Source organism: Haematobia irritans, chromosome 5 (genome assembly GCF_050003625.1).
Source record: "Haematobia irritans isolate KBUSLIRL chromosome 5, ASM5000362v1, whole genome shotgun sequence".
In the NCBI taxonomy this organism is placed as follows: Eukaryota; Metazoa; Arthropoda; class Insecta; order Diptera; family Muscidae; genus Haematobia; species Haematobia irritans.
In genome coordinates, this window is record NC_134401.1 from 16,384,261 (window position 1) to 16,401,905 (window position 17,645).

Genomic DNA, 17,645 nt, shown 5'->3' on the forward strand with positions numbered 1-17,645 from the left:
ACAACATATGGATGCAGCATCCACCTTATTTTAGTAATCCGGAAGTCCCCAAATGACAAATGCCTTCTTGGAAAATTTCAATAAATTAACCACCACATTGAAATGTGGTTTTAACAACCACAAATTACGATCATACACAATCCGACGACGAATATCTATGTTATGATTGTATTCAGAGATACACATGTGCGTTTTGTTTGTAAGACATGCATGACAAATTATACACAAATACAATATTCCAACGATATAATTGAAATGTCAATCTTTTTCAACATTCAAATGCAAATTTTTGTATTAACTGAATTAAGCCTTTGGTTTATTCCCCCTAGGTTATAAGAAAAAATTGCAAACAAAAACGTAATCATTCACATCATCATACGAATGCCATGCAAATGTCATTTTGGCCATTTCTTTATACCATTTATAATAAATTTTGTCTATGCCCAAAATAAAAGAAAACCTAATGAACAAAAAATCTAAACCCTTTTCGCAAAAAAAAATCTCCGCCATACCTCTTTCACTGGTTACCAATTTTCATTAACACATTATAAATTTGTCTTCCAATGTAATGGGTAACACCAAATTCATATATCACAGCAAGTCACCGGTAAGGGCTTTTGTCTACAGTTACATATACGAAAGGCCGGCCGGCCATACGTCATCATCATATCTGCTTACAAATGAAAATGTCCTTTTTGTTTGTGGGATAGAGTGTGTTCAATGTATTTGAGCAGATCGAAAAAAATCCCCAACCTATTTATGTTGGCCATAACTATGGACCTTATCTGTATTGCCAAATGTTCTCCTTCTACCTCCATTCACTTCACGGTGCCAATCAAAATTATAATATGATGAAGGCATTGGCTCCTGTGGGGCGTCCAAAGGAAGTGTGCGTATAATAGAGGTTGTTACTAGCAAATAGACATGTCAATAATGTGTGAAAGGCGGACTATTTGTTACGGTGCGTTAATTCGAGGTGATGCACAATGGGCGGTGAAAGTGGAAAACGTTTCTTTAAAATTTTGGGCACAGAAAAAAATATCTTCCAAATTTTTTTTTATTTAATTGAAATCTAGAAATTATTCAATAAGAAATTTATTTTTTTAATAAATATTTCTACCCTTCACCACTACTGTGGTACAGGGTATAATAAGTTTGTGCATTTGTATGTAACGCCAAGAAGAAAAAGTCTGAGAGCCATCGTTTAGTATACCGATCGTCTTAGAATTAAATTCTGAGTCGATTTAGCGATGTCCGTCTGTCTGTCTGTCTGTTTGTCTGTCCGTCCGTCTGTCTGTATATGTAATTTTGTGTGCAAAGTACAGTTCACAGTTTGTTGAGTCCGATTGTCCTCAAATTTGGCACAGAGTTTTACTTTGACTCAAAGACAATCGCTGTTGATTTTGAAAAAAATCGGTTCAGATTTGGATATAGCTGCCATATATATTTATCCCCGATCTGGGCATAATTGGCGTGTTTATCAACCGATGTTCTTCCGAACATCCGAATATTTTGTGAGTCTCGAAAAACTTGCAAAATATCAGACAAATTTAGATATACCCATATATATCTTTCGTCCGATTTAGACTCATATGACCACAGAGACCAAAGTTTACTAATTAATTAATTTTTCTAATTGACGTTTGTAACTGATATTATAATTTCTGTGATTGAAAAAAAAAACCGTTGAATCTTTTATTTTGCTGCATATGATAAAATTCCCTGAGACCCCATAAAAAAATACCAGAGTTGAATAACCACGGGAAATGTACTCGTACTAACATTGACATACCATTTGTAGCACATCCAAACAGTGGTCTCAAATCTCATATATATTCTGGGTCGTGGTGAAATTCTGAGTCGATCTACCGATATCTATCCTTCCGTCTGTCCGTCCATTTGTCTGTTGAAATCACGCTAACTTCCGATGGAATTTTCAATTTTTCAGGGTGATCACGAATTAACGTCCCGTCCTGTTGGCTCTAGGACGCATATTTAAGGAGATATGACCAAAAGAAGTTTTTCATAAAAAAATTTGAATTTTTTTAGAAGTTGGATGAAATTTTCAATTTTTGAAGGTAATCACGAATTAACGTCCTGTTGGCTCTAGTTTAGGAGATTTGGCCAAAAGAAATTTTTCATATAAAAAATTGATTTTTTTTAGGAGTTGGATGAAATTTTCAATTTTTTGAGGATGATCATGAATTATAGTCCTTTTGGCTCTAGGACGCATATTTAAGGAGATATGGACATAACAAGTTTTTCATATAAACATTTGATTTTTTTTTTAGGATTTGGAAGGAATTTTCAATTTTTTGAGTGTGATCATGAATTAACGTCCTTTTGGCTCTAGGATGCATATTTAAGGAGATATGGCCAAAAGAAGTTTTTCATATAAAAATTTGTTTTTTCTTAACATTTGGTTGGAATTTTTCATTTTTTTGATGGTGATCACGAATTAACTTCCTGTTGGTTCTAGGACGCATATTTAAGGAGGTATGGAAAAAAGAAGTTTTTCATATAAAAAATAGATTTTTATACCCTCCACCATAGGACTTAACTTTGTCATTCCGTTTGTAACACATCGAAATATTGCTCTAAGACCCCATACAGTATATATATTCTGGGTCGTGGTTAAATTCTGAGTCGATCTGAGCATGTCCGTCCGTCCGTCTGTTGAAATCACGCTAACTTCCGAACGAAACAAGCTATCGACTTGAAACTTGGCACACGTAGTTGTTATTGATGTAGTTCGGATGGTATTGCAAATGGGCCATATCGGTCCACTTTTACGTATAGCCCCCATATAAACGGACCCCCAAATTTGGCTTGCGATTGCTCTAAGAGAAGCAAATTTCATCCGATCCGGCTGAAATTTGGTACATGGTGTTAGTATATGGTCTCTAACAACCATGCCAAAATTGGTCCATATCGGTCCACTTTTACGTATAGCCCCCATATAAACGGACCCCCAAATTTGGCTTGCGATTGCTCTAAGAGAAGTAAATTTCATCCGATCCGGCTGAAATTTGGTACATGGTGTTGCTATATGTTCTCTAATGACCATGCAAAAATTGGTTCACATCGGCCCATAATTATATATAGCCCCCATATAAACTTATCCCCAGATTTGAACTCCGGAGGCTCTTAGAGGAGCAAAAGTCATCCGATCCGATTGAAATTTAGTACGTGGTGTTAGTATATTGTCCCTAACAACCATGCCAAAAGTGGTCCATATCGGTATATAATTATATATAGCCCTCATATAAGCCGATCCCCAGATTTGACCTCCGGAGCCTTTTAGAGGAGCAAATTTCATCCGATCCGGTTGAAATTTGGTACATGGTGTTAGTATATGGTCTCTAACAACCATGCAAAAATTGGTCCATATCAGTCCATAATTACATATAGCCCCTATATAAACCGATCCCCCGATTTGGCTTACGAAGCCTCTAAGAGAACCAAATTTCATCCGATCCGGCTGAAATTTGGTACATGGTGTTGCTATATGTTCTCTAATGACCATGCAAAAATTGGTACACATCGGCCCATAATTATATATAGCCCCCATATAAACCGATCCCCAGATTTGTCTTCCGGAGCCTCTTGGAAGACCAAAATTCATCTGATTCAGTTGAAATTTGGTACGTGGTGTAAATATATGGCCTCAAACTCCCATGCAAAAATTGGTCGATATCGGTCCATAATTGTATATAGGCCCCATATAAATCGATCCCCAGATTTGATCTCCAGAGCCCCTTGGAGCAAAATTCTTCCCATTCAGTTGAAATTTGGTACGTGATGTTAGTATATGGTCCATAATTATATATAGCTCCCATATAAACCGATCCCCAGATTTGACCGCCGGTGCCTTTTGGAGAAGCAAAATTCATCCGATCTGCTTGAAATTTGGTACGTGGTGGAAGTATATGATATTTAACAACCATGCCAAAAGTGGTCCATATCAGTCCATAATCATACATAGCCTCATATAAACCGATCCCGAGATTTGGTTTTGGAGCCTCTTGGAGGAGCAAATTTCATCCGAGTGGGTTGAAATTTGGTACATTGTGCTAGTATATGGTCGTTAACAACCATGCCTTACTAGGTCCATATCGGTCTATAGTTATATATGGCCCTCAGATAAATCGATCCCCAGTCACACAAATTGGTCCATATCAAGTTCATAATTGTATATAGCCCCCATATAGCGACCCCCATATTTCAATTCTGGCTCTCTACGTACCGTGCAAAAAGTCCATATCGATTCGTAGGTATTTGTAGACTTAACTATACATAACTTTTTTGTCTAATATATACCACGTATGGACTAACTCACAATTTAGAAAACGATGTTAAGAAGTTTTAAGATACCATAACCCAAGTAATTCGATTGTGGATGATAGTCTTTCGTAGAAGTTTCTACGCAGTCCATGGTGGAGGGTACATAAGATTCGGCCTGGCCGAACTTACGGCCGTATATACTTGTTTTTTTTTTTTTGGATTTGGAAGGAATTTTCAATTTTTTTGAGGGTGATCACGAACGAACGTCCTTTTGGCTTAAGGACGCATATTAAGGAGAAATTTGATATTTTTTATGATTTTGATGGAATTTTAAATTTTTTGCTTTTCACTTGCTTTTATAGAATGACAACAAAGAAAACTATATTTGTGAGAGATATGTCTCTTAACAATTTTTACTCAATGTATAAGAAAATTAAAATAAGATTTTTTCTAATTAAATCATTTATTAAAATATGTCCCAATGTTCTTCATTTGCACTCACATAATTGAAACGTTTCATAGAATATTCTTGCAATGGATAAATTATCAAAACTACGATACAAAAAAATCGTAAAGCTACAAGTAGGGATATGTTCTAAGGAAGAAGACAAACAACAATTCATTTGTCGTAACTTAATATGACTTCATACAAAATTATGTTTGTGTAGTGTAGGTGATGAATGAGTATATTGGTAGTATAACAGGACCAATGCAAGTGTATGTATGTGTGTATGAGTTACAAGCATTCATGTGTGTGGTATTATATGTCACAGTATGTTCTCGTTCACATTGCAAGAAGTTTTATTCTCTTCCTCGAGTTCTGTGTATGTCCTTTCTACTATAAATTCATGTTTCCTAGGGTTTGGCTGTTAGTACTGTGTGTATGGGTGTGCGTGTGTGTGTGTTTGTGTTTCAATGTGCGTGTTCATGTTTATATTGTGTTTGGGTTACTTGTGAACACATAATTAGATTTTTGTTTGGTGGTTGACAGGGGTTTCGACCACATTTCGAAACTTGTGACAACTGACAATGATGTTAATAAGAGTACTACACCTTCACTGTCGCTCTCCTCTCACACTCTCTTTATCAATCTTTCACACACACATACGCATATAGATTTTGAAGCATATGGCCACTAACATATATACATAAGTTCGTAAGGTATTGTAAAACTGTGGAAAAATTTGTAAACATTGATTGGACCTGGTTTAAAGAAAAAAAAAATAATTTTTCCATACCCTAGAGTTTATAAATCGAATTTATCGATCCCTTAAATTATTCTAAGAATTATAGATGACATGAAAAAATTTTCAAAAGATTTGAAATGTCATAACGAATTTCACTTTAGACAGCTCAATAAATTGAATTCGGGAAAATAATGGACATACGGAAGAATATTCGAAAAGCAAATTACAGAATATATGTATTGCCACCACCTTCTGTTTGGTATAATTTCTAACCCACTCGTCTGACAGCAAACAGATTTATTACAGTGATAATTGATTTTCTTTTTTACAAACTTACTAAAGCATTGTGATCTAGTGCATTCAGAAATAATGTTATTCATAATGGACTTCAAGCTTGTTAGGGTGATTGATTTATATTTGGTTGGAAAACAATATGTGGATATTGTTAGAGTCCTCCAGCATTGGAAAGTGAATATTTTTTTAGTTTTTCGTTATCGTAATACTGACGGTGTTACATCGTGTTCAAAAAGTGGACAAAAAACCGTAACACAGCCAGAAATGATCCGAAAAGAGAAGTCCAGAGTTGATCGAAATCCACGCCGCAGAGGTAGAAAACTTGCTCGTGAGCTGAACATATCGTGAGTATCAAAAAAAGTTAGATTGGAAAGAGCCAAGGGGTTAATTTGCTTACACGAAAGTGGCCTGTTACCGAATTTGCCTTTCTCCGATAATAATCCATACCAAATGGAGCAGTCTTTGAGGTCGATTGGTCACCATAACTCAAGCGCTGCCCATGGTAATGGGGTCGGATTGCTTTGTCGGCCATAATTTGTGCCAAAGGAAGCCAAATTGAACACCTATAAACTGATTGTAAAATTTGATGTTGTTTCCGAAATTGTTGCTGTCAACTCTATAACAACTAAAATTAAAATAAAAAGATTATTGCACTGTATTTTGTTACATTACAGCTGCTTCATCAAGAATTCATAAAAAATATATTTAAAAATCAACAAGTATATACGGCCGTAAGTTCCGCCAGGCCGAATATTATGTACCCTCCACCATGGATTGCATAGAAACTTTTACTAAAGACTGTCATCCACAATCGAATTACTTGGGTTGCGGTAACACTTGCCGATGGCAAGGTATCGTAAAACTTCTTAACATAGTGGTCTATAGAAATAAAATTTTGACAAAATTTTCTATAGAAATAAAATTTTGACAAAATTTTCTATAGAAATAAAATTTTGACAAAATTTTCTATAGAAATAAAATTTTGACAAAATTTTCTATAGAAATAAAATTTTGACAAAATTTTCTATAGAAATAAAATTTTGACAAAATTTTCTATAGAAATAAAATTTTGACAAAATTTTCTATAGAAATAAAATTTTGACAAAATTTTCTATAGAAATAAAATTTTGACAAAATTTTCTATAGAAATAAAATTTTGACAAAATTTTCTATAGAAATAAAATTTTGACAAAATTTTCTATAGAAATAAAATTTTGACAAAATTTTCTATAGAAATAAAATTTTGACAAAATTTTCTATAGAAATAAAATTTTGACAAAATTTTCTATAGAAATAAAATTTTGACAAAATTTTCTATAGAAATAAAATTTTGACAAAATTTTTTATAGAAATACAATTTTGACAAAATTTTCTATAGAAATAAAATTTTGACAAAATTTTCTATAGAAATAAAATTTTGACAAAATTTTCTATAGAAATAAAATTTTGACAAAATTTTCTATAGAAATAAAATGTTGACAAAATTTTCTATAGAAATAAAATCTTGACAAAATTTTTTATAGTAATAAAATTTTGACAAAATTTTCTATAGACATAAAATTTTGACAAAATTTTCTATAGAAATAAAATTTTTACAAAATTTTCTATAGAAATAAAATCTTGACAACATTTTTTATAGTAATAAAATTTTGACAAAATTTTCTATAGAAATAAAATTTTGGTAGATTATTTTTGGGGATCGGCTATATATAACTAGAGACCAATATGGACCTATTTTGGCATGGTTGTTAGCGGCCATATACTAGTGAAATGTACCAAATTTGAACCGGGTCGAATGAATTTTGCTCCCCAACAGCTCCGGAGGTCAAATCTGAGGATCGGTTTATATGCATATAATTATGGACCGATATGGACCAATTCCTGCATGGTTGTCAGAGACCATATACTAACATCATGTACCAAATTTCAAACGCATCGGATGAATTTTGCTCATCCATTAGGCTCCGGAGGTCAAATCTGGGGATCGATTTATGTGAGGGCTATATATAATTATGTACCGATGTGAACCAATTTTAGCATGGTTGTTAGAGACCATATACTAACACCATGTACGAAATTTCAGCCGGATCGGATGAAATTTGCTTCTGTTAGAGGCTCCGCAAACCAAATCGGGGGATCGGTTTATATGGGGGCTATATATGATTATGGACCAATTTCGACCAATTTTTGCACGGTTGTAACGAAGGAATAGAGATACTCTCGGATTCCCACAATACAATTTTAATGTGAACTTCTCATTAAATAGATCTATATTACCACGATTTAAGTTTATAAGTTTCAGAATTAAGAAATTATGGCCAAACGAAAATTTTGCAATTTTTGATTCCGAATTTCGGAACATGAGGGAATGAATGAAATTTTTCGTTGTTGTAACGATTTATGTAACGAAACATTTTTACTATTTCATTGTCCTAATAAAAAATTGTCTTTGACTCAATTTTAATGAATTTTTCATTGTATACTTTTCTTTGAAACAAAATTAAAGAGTGATTTTTTAGCTGTAATTTAATGTTTGGTTTCCAAACAGCTTACGCACTTTTATTGTGTTGTTTCAATGTCAGTTGACCGCCTAAATCGTGCGATTTAACGCCTTTAGACTATTGTTTGTGAACTATGTTAAAGTGCCTGTCTATACAGCAAGCCCGCTTCAATTGACGCATTCGAAACAACAACATTGAAACATTTACTCGTGAAATACCGGCCGAAATGTTGTAGAGTATGATAAACATTGACCATTTGAGGCCCATTAGCAGTGCTCTCGTGGTGAAATTGTGAATCGATCTAAGCATGTCCGTCCCTTCGTCCGTCTGTTGACATCGCGCTAACTTCCGAACGAAATAAGCTATCGACTTGAAACTTGGCACAAGTGGTTGTTTTTGACGTAGGTCGGATGGTATTGCAAATGGGCCGTATCGGTGCAATGATTAGCATGCCCGCCTTGCATACACAAGGTCGTGGGTTCGATTCCTGCTTCGACCGAACACCAAAAAAGTTTTCCAGCGGTGGATTATCCCACCTGCTGGTGACACTTCTGAGGGTTTCAAAGCTTCTCTAAGTGGTTTCACTGCAAGGTGGAACGCCGTTCGGACTCGGCTATAAAAAGGAGGTCCCTTGCCATTGAGCTTAACATGGAATCGGGCAGCACTCAGTGATAAGAGAGAAGTTCACCAAGTAAGCCTGATGCATCGGGCTGCCACCTAACCTCTAGCCCCCATATAAACAGACCCCAGATTTGGCTAGCGGAGCCTCTAAGAGAAGCATATTTCATCCGATCTGGCTGAAATTTGGTACGTGGTGTTAGTATATGACCTTTAACGCCCATTCAAAAATTGGTTCATTGATTGATACAATTAATTTTTGTGATTGATTTTTCTTTCAATTAAACAAATATTTTTTAAAACTCAATTAAGACTTTAATTGGAAAAATTTTCGTGAATTTTTTTTTCTGTGTACCCTGTATGGACTAACTTACAATACCTTGCCATCGGCAAATGTTACCACAACTCAAGTAATTCGAATATGGATGACAGTCTTAAACAGAAGTTTCTGCACAACCATGGTGGAGGGTACATAAGATTCGCTCTGGCAGAACTAACGGCCGTATATACTTGTTTATTTTAATTTTCCTTCTTAAAAATTCACCCTTTTAATTCCTTCTAAAATTTTGTTCTTCGGAAATGAGAACTCCCCTTTCTTTACAAAATTTCTCTACGCAGAGTATTTAAGCTACAATTGTAGCTCAGATTCAAATTTATAGCTAAAGAATCAATTAAATTTTTAATTAGATCAATTAACATTTCAATTGATTTAGGTGATTGACATTATTAATACTGTGATTGAAGCAATTTTATTAAAAAATTAATTGGATCAATTAATTTTGTGATTGAAACCAAAAAAAAACAACAGACAATGAATTTAATTAATTTAGGGATAGTGAGTTTCAGAGCACAAACGAAGATCCACATAAAACGGAAGTATCAATTATCCAAACTTGGTTAATAAGCATCTCAATTATCTATTGAGTCAAAACACTTGTAAGGAAATGCCTGGCCTCATACTAAAGACTATAATCTATGATCATTATAACAAACTGGCAAAAAAGAAAAGAAAGGAGAGACTACTTTCCCAACAACCCAAGAAAATACAACACCTATATTTGGTTCAACTCAACAATCTCATCCGAACAATATGCAACTACTCCCCTAATCTTAACCATATAGAGACATTTTTGAAGATACACTTCCAACAATTAATTACAGTAAATTCACAACATGCAACATGTTGTTGCCAACTATTTCCCTGTGGCGTATGTGTGTGTGTGTAACAATTAAATTGTTTTAAAAAAGTAAGCCATGATCCATTTTTAATATTTCAGACAATAGGCCTCTTAACATATTTTTTCAATTTTTTTTTTGTTTCTTTTACCATGCAATTCATCACCATTATCATCCAACAATCCTGTCTTCTTATTCACATCTAGTGATTATGATGAAATCATATTTGGTCTCTTCATGTAGAAAGAGGGGAAATGCTTCCGCTTTTTTGTTTTTTGAGGCACTGGTGTAAACAATCCAGTTTGAAAATTGAATATTGTGGATAAAATTTTGAAAATAAGTTGGATGTTGCAGACGTCGATGATGTCTATCTCTTGTACATTGTTTACTATAAAAAGATCTTAGCTCTGTATATCCGCATTTGCAATAGCATCAAATCTATTTCCTATTTTCAAAAATACTTTTACTATTTCTTCATTTATCGTCTTCGTTTATGACATGATTATATTATGATAGGCCGTAATTTTTAATGCTGCAGTTTTTTTTTTTTTTTTTGTGAGCATAGCATCTCATCACATTAAGCAACAGTTTTTCAAAGATCCTCAATTTTTCTGTCATCATAATTTTCAGCAAATATGAATGTTGCAATATTCATAAATATTTATAGATTGTCATGTCAGTGCATCTTTCTTAGATCTCCTTATGATTTCGAGATGATTTGCAGAGAGATGTTATTTCACCAAATATAATTGTATACTTATTTAAGTTAAAATAATTTGTTGAAACCCATTTGTATTTGTCGGTATTTTTATACTATCCAACATAGGATGAGGGAATAAACTAACTTTGTCATTCCTTTTGTAACGCATCGAGACGTTGGTCTTAAGCCCCGTAAAGTATATAGATCCATGATCGTGGCAAAATTCTAAGTCCATCTAGCGATGTTCGTCCGTCTGTCTATCAACTTCCAAAGGAAACAAGCTATCGACTTGAAACTTGTTAATATGGTATTGCAAACGAGCCACTTCGTGCCACTTTTTGCTATAGTCCCCATATATACCGATTCGCAGATTTGATTTCGTGAGCCTTCTGTGATCTGCAAATTTGTCTTCTTGATCTTCCTGGAGGAGCAATGTACATCCGATCTGTGATAAATCCATCCCCATAAACCGATCAACAACTAAAGTGCTTTAATTTTTCTCTAATAAAGACTCCATATGGACTAACCTACAATTTAGAAGACAATATCAAGAAGTTTTAAGATATATTGCCATAGGAAATTGTTACCACAACTCAAGTACTTAAAATGTCAGTCTATAGTAGAATTTTGTATGCAATTCATGGTGGTAGAATTCTACCAAAAATGGTAGATTTTTTACTGTTTGGTAGATTGGTAGAATTCTTGATGTTTTGGTAGATTTTGAGAAACATTCCATATAAGAGGTACTTTAATCCTCTATAGATATAAAATATTGACAAATTTTGACAACATTTTCTATAGAAATAAAATTTTGACAAAAGTTTTTATGGAAATAAAACTTTGACAAAATTTTCTATAGAAATAAAATTTTGAAAAAAATTTCTATAGAAATACAATTTTGACAAAATTTTCTATAGAAATACAATTTTGACAAAATTTTCTATAGAAATACAATTTTGACAAAATTTTCTATAGAAATAAAAGATTGACAAAATTTTCTATAGAAATAAAATTTTGACAAAATTTTCTATAGAAATAAAATGTTGACAAAATTTTCTATAGAAATACAATTTTCACAAAATTTTCTATAGAAATACAATTTTGACAAAAATTTTTATAGAAATAATTTTTTTACAAAAATTTCTATAGAAATAAAGTTTTGACAAAATTTTTTATACTAACAAAATTTAGACAAAATTTTTTATACAAACAAAATTTTAACAAAATTTTCTTTAGAAAATTTCTATAGTAATAAAATTTCGACAAAATTTTCTTTAGAAATTGACAAAATTTTCTATAGAAATAAAATTTTGACAAAATTTTCTTTAGAAATAAAATGTTAACAAAATTTTCCATACAAATAAAATTTTGACATAATTTTGTATAAAAATAAAACTTAGACAAAATTTTCTATATAAATAAAATTTTGACAAAATTTTCTTTAGAAAAAAATGTTGACAAAATTTTCTAAAGAAACAAAATTTTCGTGTTTTGTTTTTTATTGGTGGTTTCTACTTCAATCATATTTGTTGGTTTGATCTCAGCTTTAAAACCATTGTGTTGATTAAACTACAAGAGTAGTTTAACCAAAAAATGTTTGTCAAATTTATTTGGGTAAAGCCCTATAGACTGCACTCAAATCGATGATTTGATGGTGGCAAAAAAATAGTGAGATGTTTGTATGAATTTATTTCGGAATAAGCCGGCTATCATGTAAAACCTTTTTTCGGAAAGTTCAAGTGTGGTTTACTTTGGGTTTAGTGAACTGCCTGAATTTTTTCTGATAATTGGTTGATAGTTTTGCTGCAAGTAGAGGGCGCTGATGAGGAATGTGGTAATTCCGAAACGTGCGTCCATCCAACCATCTTGCAGTCTATAAGGCTTTGCCCAAATAAATTTGACAAGCATACTTTTCCTCTGTTTGTTAAGCTACTCTTGTAGTTTAATCAACACAATGGTTTTAAAGCTGAGATCAAAACAACAAATATGAAATAAAATTTTGACAAAATTTTCTATAGAAATAAAATTTTGACAAAATTTTCTGTAGAAATAAATTGTTGACAAATTTTTCTATAGTAATAAAATTTTGACAAAATTTGCTTTAGAAATAAAATTACGAAAAAATTTTCTAAAGAAATAAAATTTAAAAATTTTTTTCTATAGAAATAAAATTTTGTCTAAATATTCTTTAGAACAAAAATTTTCTTTAGAAATTAAATTTTGACAAAATTGGCTTTAGAAACAAAATTGTGACAAAATTTTCTATAGAAAAAAAATTTGGACAATATTTTCTATAGAAATAAATTGTTGAAAAAATTTTTATAGTAATAAAATTTTGACAAAATTTTCTATAAAAATAAAATTTTGACAAAATTTTCTATAAAAATAAAATTTTGACAAAATTTTCTATAAAAATAAAATTTTGACAAAATTTTCTTTAAAAATAAAATTTTGACAAAATTTTCTTTAGAAAAAAAAAATATGACAAAACTTTCTATAGAAATAAAATTTTGTCAAAATTTTCTATAGAAATACAACTTTGACAAAATTTTCCATAGAAATAAAATTTTGGCAAAATTTTCTATAAAAATAAAATTTTGACAAAATTTTCCATAGAAATAAAATTTTGGCAAAATTTTGTATAAAAATAAAATTTTTACAAAATTTTCTATAGAAATAAAATTGTGACAAAATTTTCTTTAGAAATAAAATGTTGACAAAATTTTCTATAAAAATAAAATTTTGACAAAATGTTCTTTAGAAATAAAATTTTGACAAAATTTTCTTTAAAAAAATATATGACAAAATTTTCTATAGAAATACAATTTTGACAAAATTTTCCATAGATATAAAATTTTTTCAAAATTTTGTATAAAAATAAAATTTAATGAAATTTTCTATAGAAATAAAATTTTGACAAAATTTTCTTTACAAATAAAATGTTGACAAAATTTTCTAAAGTAATAAAATTTTAACAAAATTTTCTTTAGATTTTGACAAAATTTTCTATAGAAATAAAATGTTGGAAAAATTTCGTATAAAAATAAAATTTTGACAAAATTTTCTATAGAAATAAAATTTTGACAAAAATTTCTATAGAAATAAAATTTTGACAAAATTTTCTATAGAAATAAAATTTTGACAAAATTTTCTTTAGAAATAAAATTTTGACAAAATTTTCTTTAGAAATAAAATTTTGACAAAATTTTCTAAAGAAATAAACTTTCGACAAAATTTTCTAAAGAAATAAACTTTTGACAAAATTTTCTATAGAAATAAAATTTTGACAAAATTTTCGATATAAATAAAATAAAATATATAAATAAAATAAAAAAAATAAATTGATGACAAATTTTTCTATAGAAATAAAATTTTTACAACATTTTCTAAAGAAATAAAATTTTAAAAAAAATTTCTTTAGAAATAAAATTATAACAACATTTTCTAAAGAAATAAAATTTTAAAAAAATTTTCTATAGAAATAAAATTTTGATAAAATTTTGTATAAAAATAAAATCTTGACAAAATTTTTTATATAAATAAAATTTTGACAAAATTTTCGATATAAATAAAATAAAATATATAAATAAAATAAAAAAAAATAAATTGTTGACAAATTTTTCTATAGAAATAAAATTTTTACAACATTTTCTAAAGAAATAAAATTTAAAAAAAAATTTCTTTAGAAATAAAATTATAACAACATTTTCTAAAGAAATAAAATTTTAAAAAAATTTTCTATAGAAATAAAATTTTGATAAAATGTTCTTTACAAATAAAATTTTCAAATAACTTCTTTACAAAATTTTCGATAGAAATAAAATTTTGGCAAAATTTTCTTTAGAAATAAAATGTTGACAAATTTTTCTTAAGAAATAAAATGTTGACAAAATTTTCTATAGAAATAAAATTTTGACAACATTTTCTATAGAAATAAATTGTTAACAAATTTCTCTATAGTTATAAAATTTTGACAAGATATTCTATAAAAATAAAATTTTGACAAAATTTTCTTTAAAAATACAATTATGACAAAATTTTCTAAAGAAATAAAATTTTCACAAAAATTTTTTTAGAAATAAAATTTTCACAAAATTTTCTGTACAAATAAAATTTTGTATAGAAATAAAATTTTGACAACATTTTCTATAAAAATTAAATTTTGACAAAATTTTCTTTAGAAATAAAATCATGACAACATTTTCTAAAGAAATAAAATTTAAAAAAAAATTTCTATAGAAATAAAATTTTGGTAAAATATTCTTTACAAATAAAATTTTGAAATAAATTCTTGACAAATTTTTCTATAGAAATAAAATTTTGTCAAAATTTTCTATAGAAATAAATTTTTGACAACTTTTATTATAACAATAAAATTTTGACAAAATTTTCTATAGAAATAAAATTTTGACAAAATTTTCTTTAGAAATAGAATTATGACAAAATTTTCTAAAGAAATAAATTTTGAAAAAATTTTCTACAGAAATAAAATTTTGTCAAAATTTTCTCTCTGTTGTAGTCAACACATGGTTTTAAGCTGATAGAAATAAAATTACGAAAAAATTTTCTAAAGAAATAAAATTTAAAAAAATTTTTCTATAGAAATAAAATTTTGTCTAAATATTCTTTAGAACAAAAATTTTCTTTAGAAATTAAATTTTGACAAAATTGGCTTTAGAAACAAAATTGTGACAAAATTTTCTATAGAAAAACCATTTGGACAAAATTTTCTATAGAAATAAATTGTTGAAAAAAATTTTTATAGTAATAAAATTTTGACAAAATTTTCTATAAAAATAAAATTTTGACAAAATTTTCTTTAAAAATAAAATTTTGACAAAATTTTCTTTAGAAAAAAAAATATGACAAAATTTTCTATAGAAATAAAATTTTGACAAAATTTTCTTTAGAAATAAAATTTTGACAAAATTTTCTTTAGAAATAAAATTTTGACAAAATTTTCTAAAGAAATAAAATTTTGACAAAATTTTCTAAAGAAATAAACTTTTGACAAAATTTTCTAAAGAAATAAAATTTTGACAAAATTTTCTATAGAAATAAAATTTTGACAAAATTTTGTATAAAAATAAAATCTTGACAAAATTTTTTATATAAATAAAATCTTGACAAAATTTTCGATATAAATAAAATAAAATATATAAATAAAATAAAAAAATAAATTGTTGACAAATTTTTCTATAGAAATAAAATTTTTACAACATTTTCTAAAGAAATAAAATTTAAAAAAAAAATCTTTAGAAATAAAATTATAACAACATTTTCTAAAGAAATAAAATTTTAAAAAAGTTTCTATAGAAATAAAATTTTGATAAAATGTTCTTTACAAATAAAATTTTCAAATAAATTCTTGACAAAATTTTCGATAGAAATAAAATTTTGACACAATTTTCTTTAGAAATAAAATGTTGACAAATTTTTCTTAAGAAATAAAATATTGACAACATTTTCTATAGAAATAAACTTTTGACAAGATTTTCTATAGAAATAAATTGTTAACAAATTTTTCTATAGTAATAAAATTTTGACAAGATATTCTATAAAAATAAAATTTTGACAAAATTTTCTTTAGAAATACAATTATGACAAAATTTTCTAAAGAAATAAAATTTTCACAAAAATTTTTTTAGAACTAAAATTTTCTATACAAATAAAATTTTGTATAGAAATAAAATTTTGACAACATTTTCTATAAAAATAAAATTTTGACAAAATTTTCTTTAGAAAAAAAGCATGACAAGATTTTCTAAAGAAATAAAATTTAAAAAAAAAAATCTATAGAAATAAAATTTTGATAAAATGTTCTTTACAAATAAAATTTTGAAATAAATTCTTGACAAATTTTTCTATAGAAATAAAATTTTGTCAAAATTTTCTATATAAATTTTTGACAACTTTTATTATAGCAATAAAATTTTGACAAAATTTTCTATAGAAATAAAATTTTGACAAAACTTTCTTTAGAAATAGAATTATGACAAAATTTTCTAAAGAAATAAATTTTGTCAAAATTTTCTATAGAAATAAAATTATGACAAAATTTTCTAAAGAAATAAAATTTTGAAAAAAAATTCTACAGAAATAAAATTTTGTCAAAATATTCTCTGTGTTGTAGTCAACACATGGTTTTAAGCTGAAATCAAAGCAATAAGAAATAAAATTTGGACAACATTTTCTATAGACATAAAATTTTTATTGTTGTTTTGATTTCAGCTTAAAAACATGCGTTGACTAAACTAGAAGAGTAGTTTAGCCATAGAGGAAAAGTATGTTTGCCCAATTTATTTGGTATTTTTGAATTTGATAAATTTGTGGTAAAATTTTGGTATATTATGTTTTCTACAATTGGCAACCGCGTTACAATATAAAAAATCGATTCTAAGAAGGATTTCACCATGATAGCAGTGAAATTAGTAAAATTTACAAAGAAAAACCGAGGTTTCGATTTATTACAAACAGAAGGTCAAATTTACTGGCCATCTTATATGATGTATATGATCCTTTCCGTTCACATTGTTATTAATAAATCCAAGTAACTTTTATTTCCTAAAAAAAATGTTTTATTCATGAAATTCTTCTTATTAACATCATATTAAACAATTTATAAATACAGCGATACAATAAACAAACACTAAAAAAAAGTTCGGAAAAAATAATAAAAATTCATCCTTTAAATGATTTATAACCAAAGCATGGCATCTCAACACTCGCTGGGGTGCAACAAAATTGGAAAAAAAAATGTTAGGAAACATTGCAATGAACTGACATTCAGGCATGGCACGTACGTAAGTATGTCTGCTGCATAGCACTTTTACTGCATAATGATAGCAAATGTCTGCTAGTGCTTGCTTGCTATTGCTGCCACAT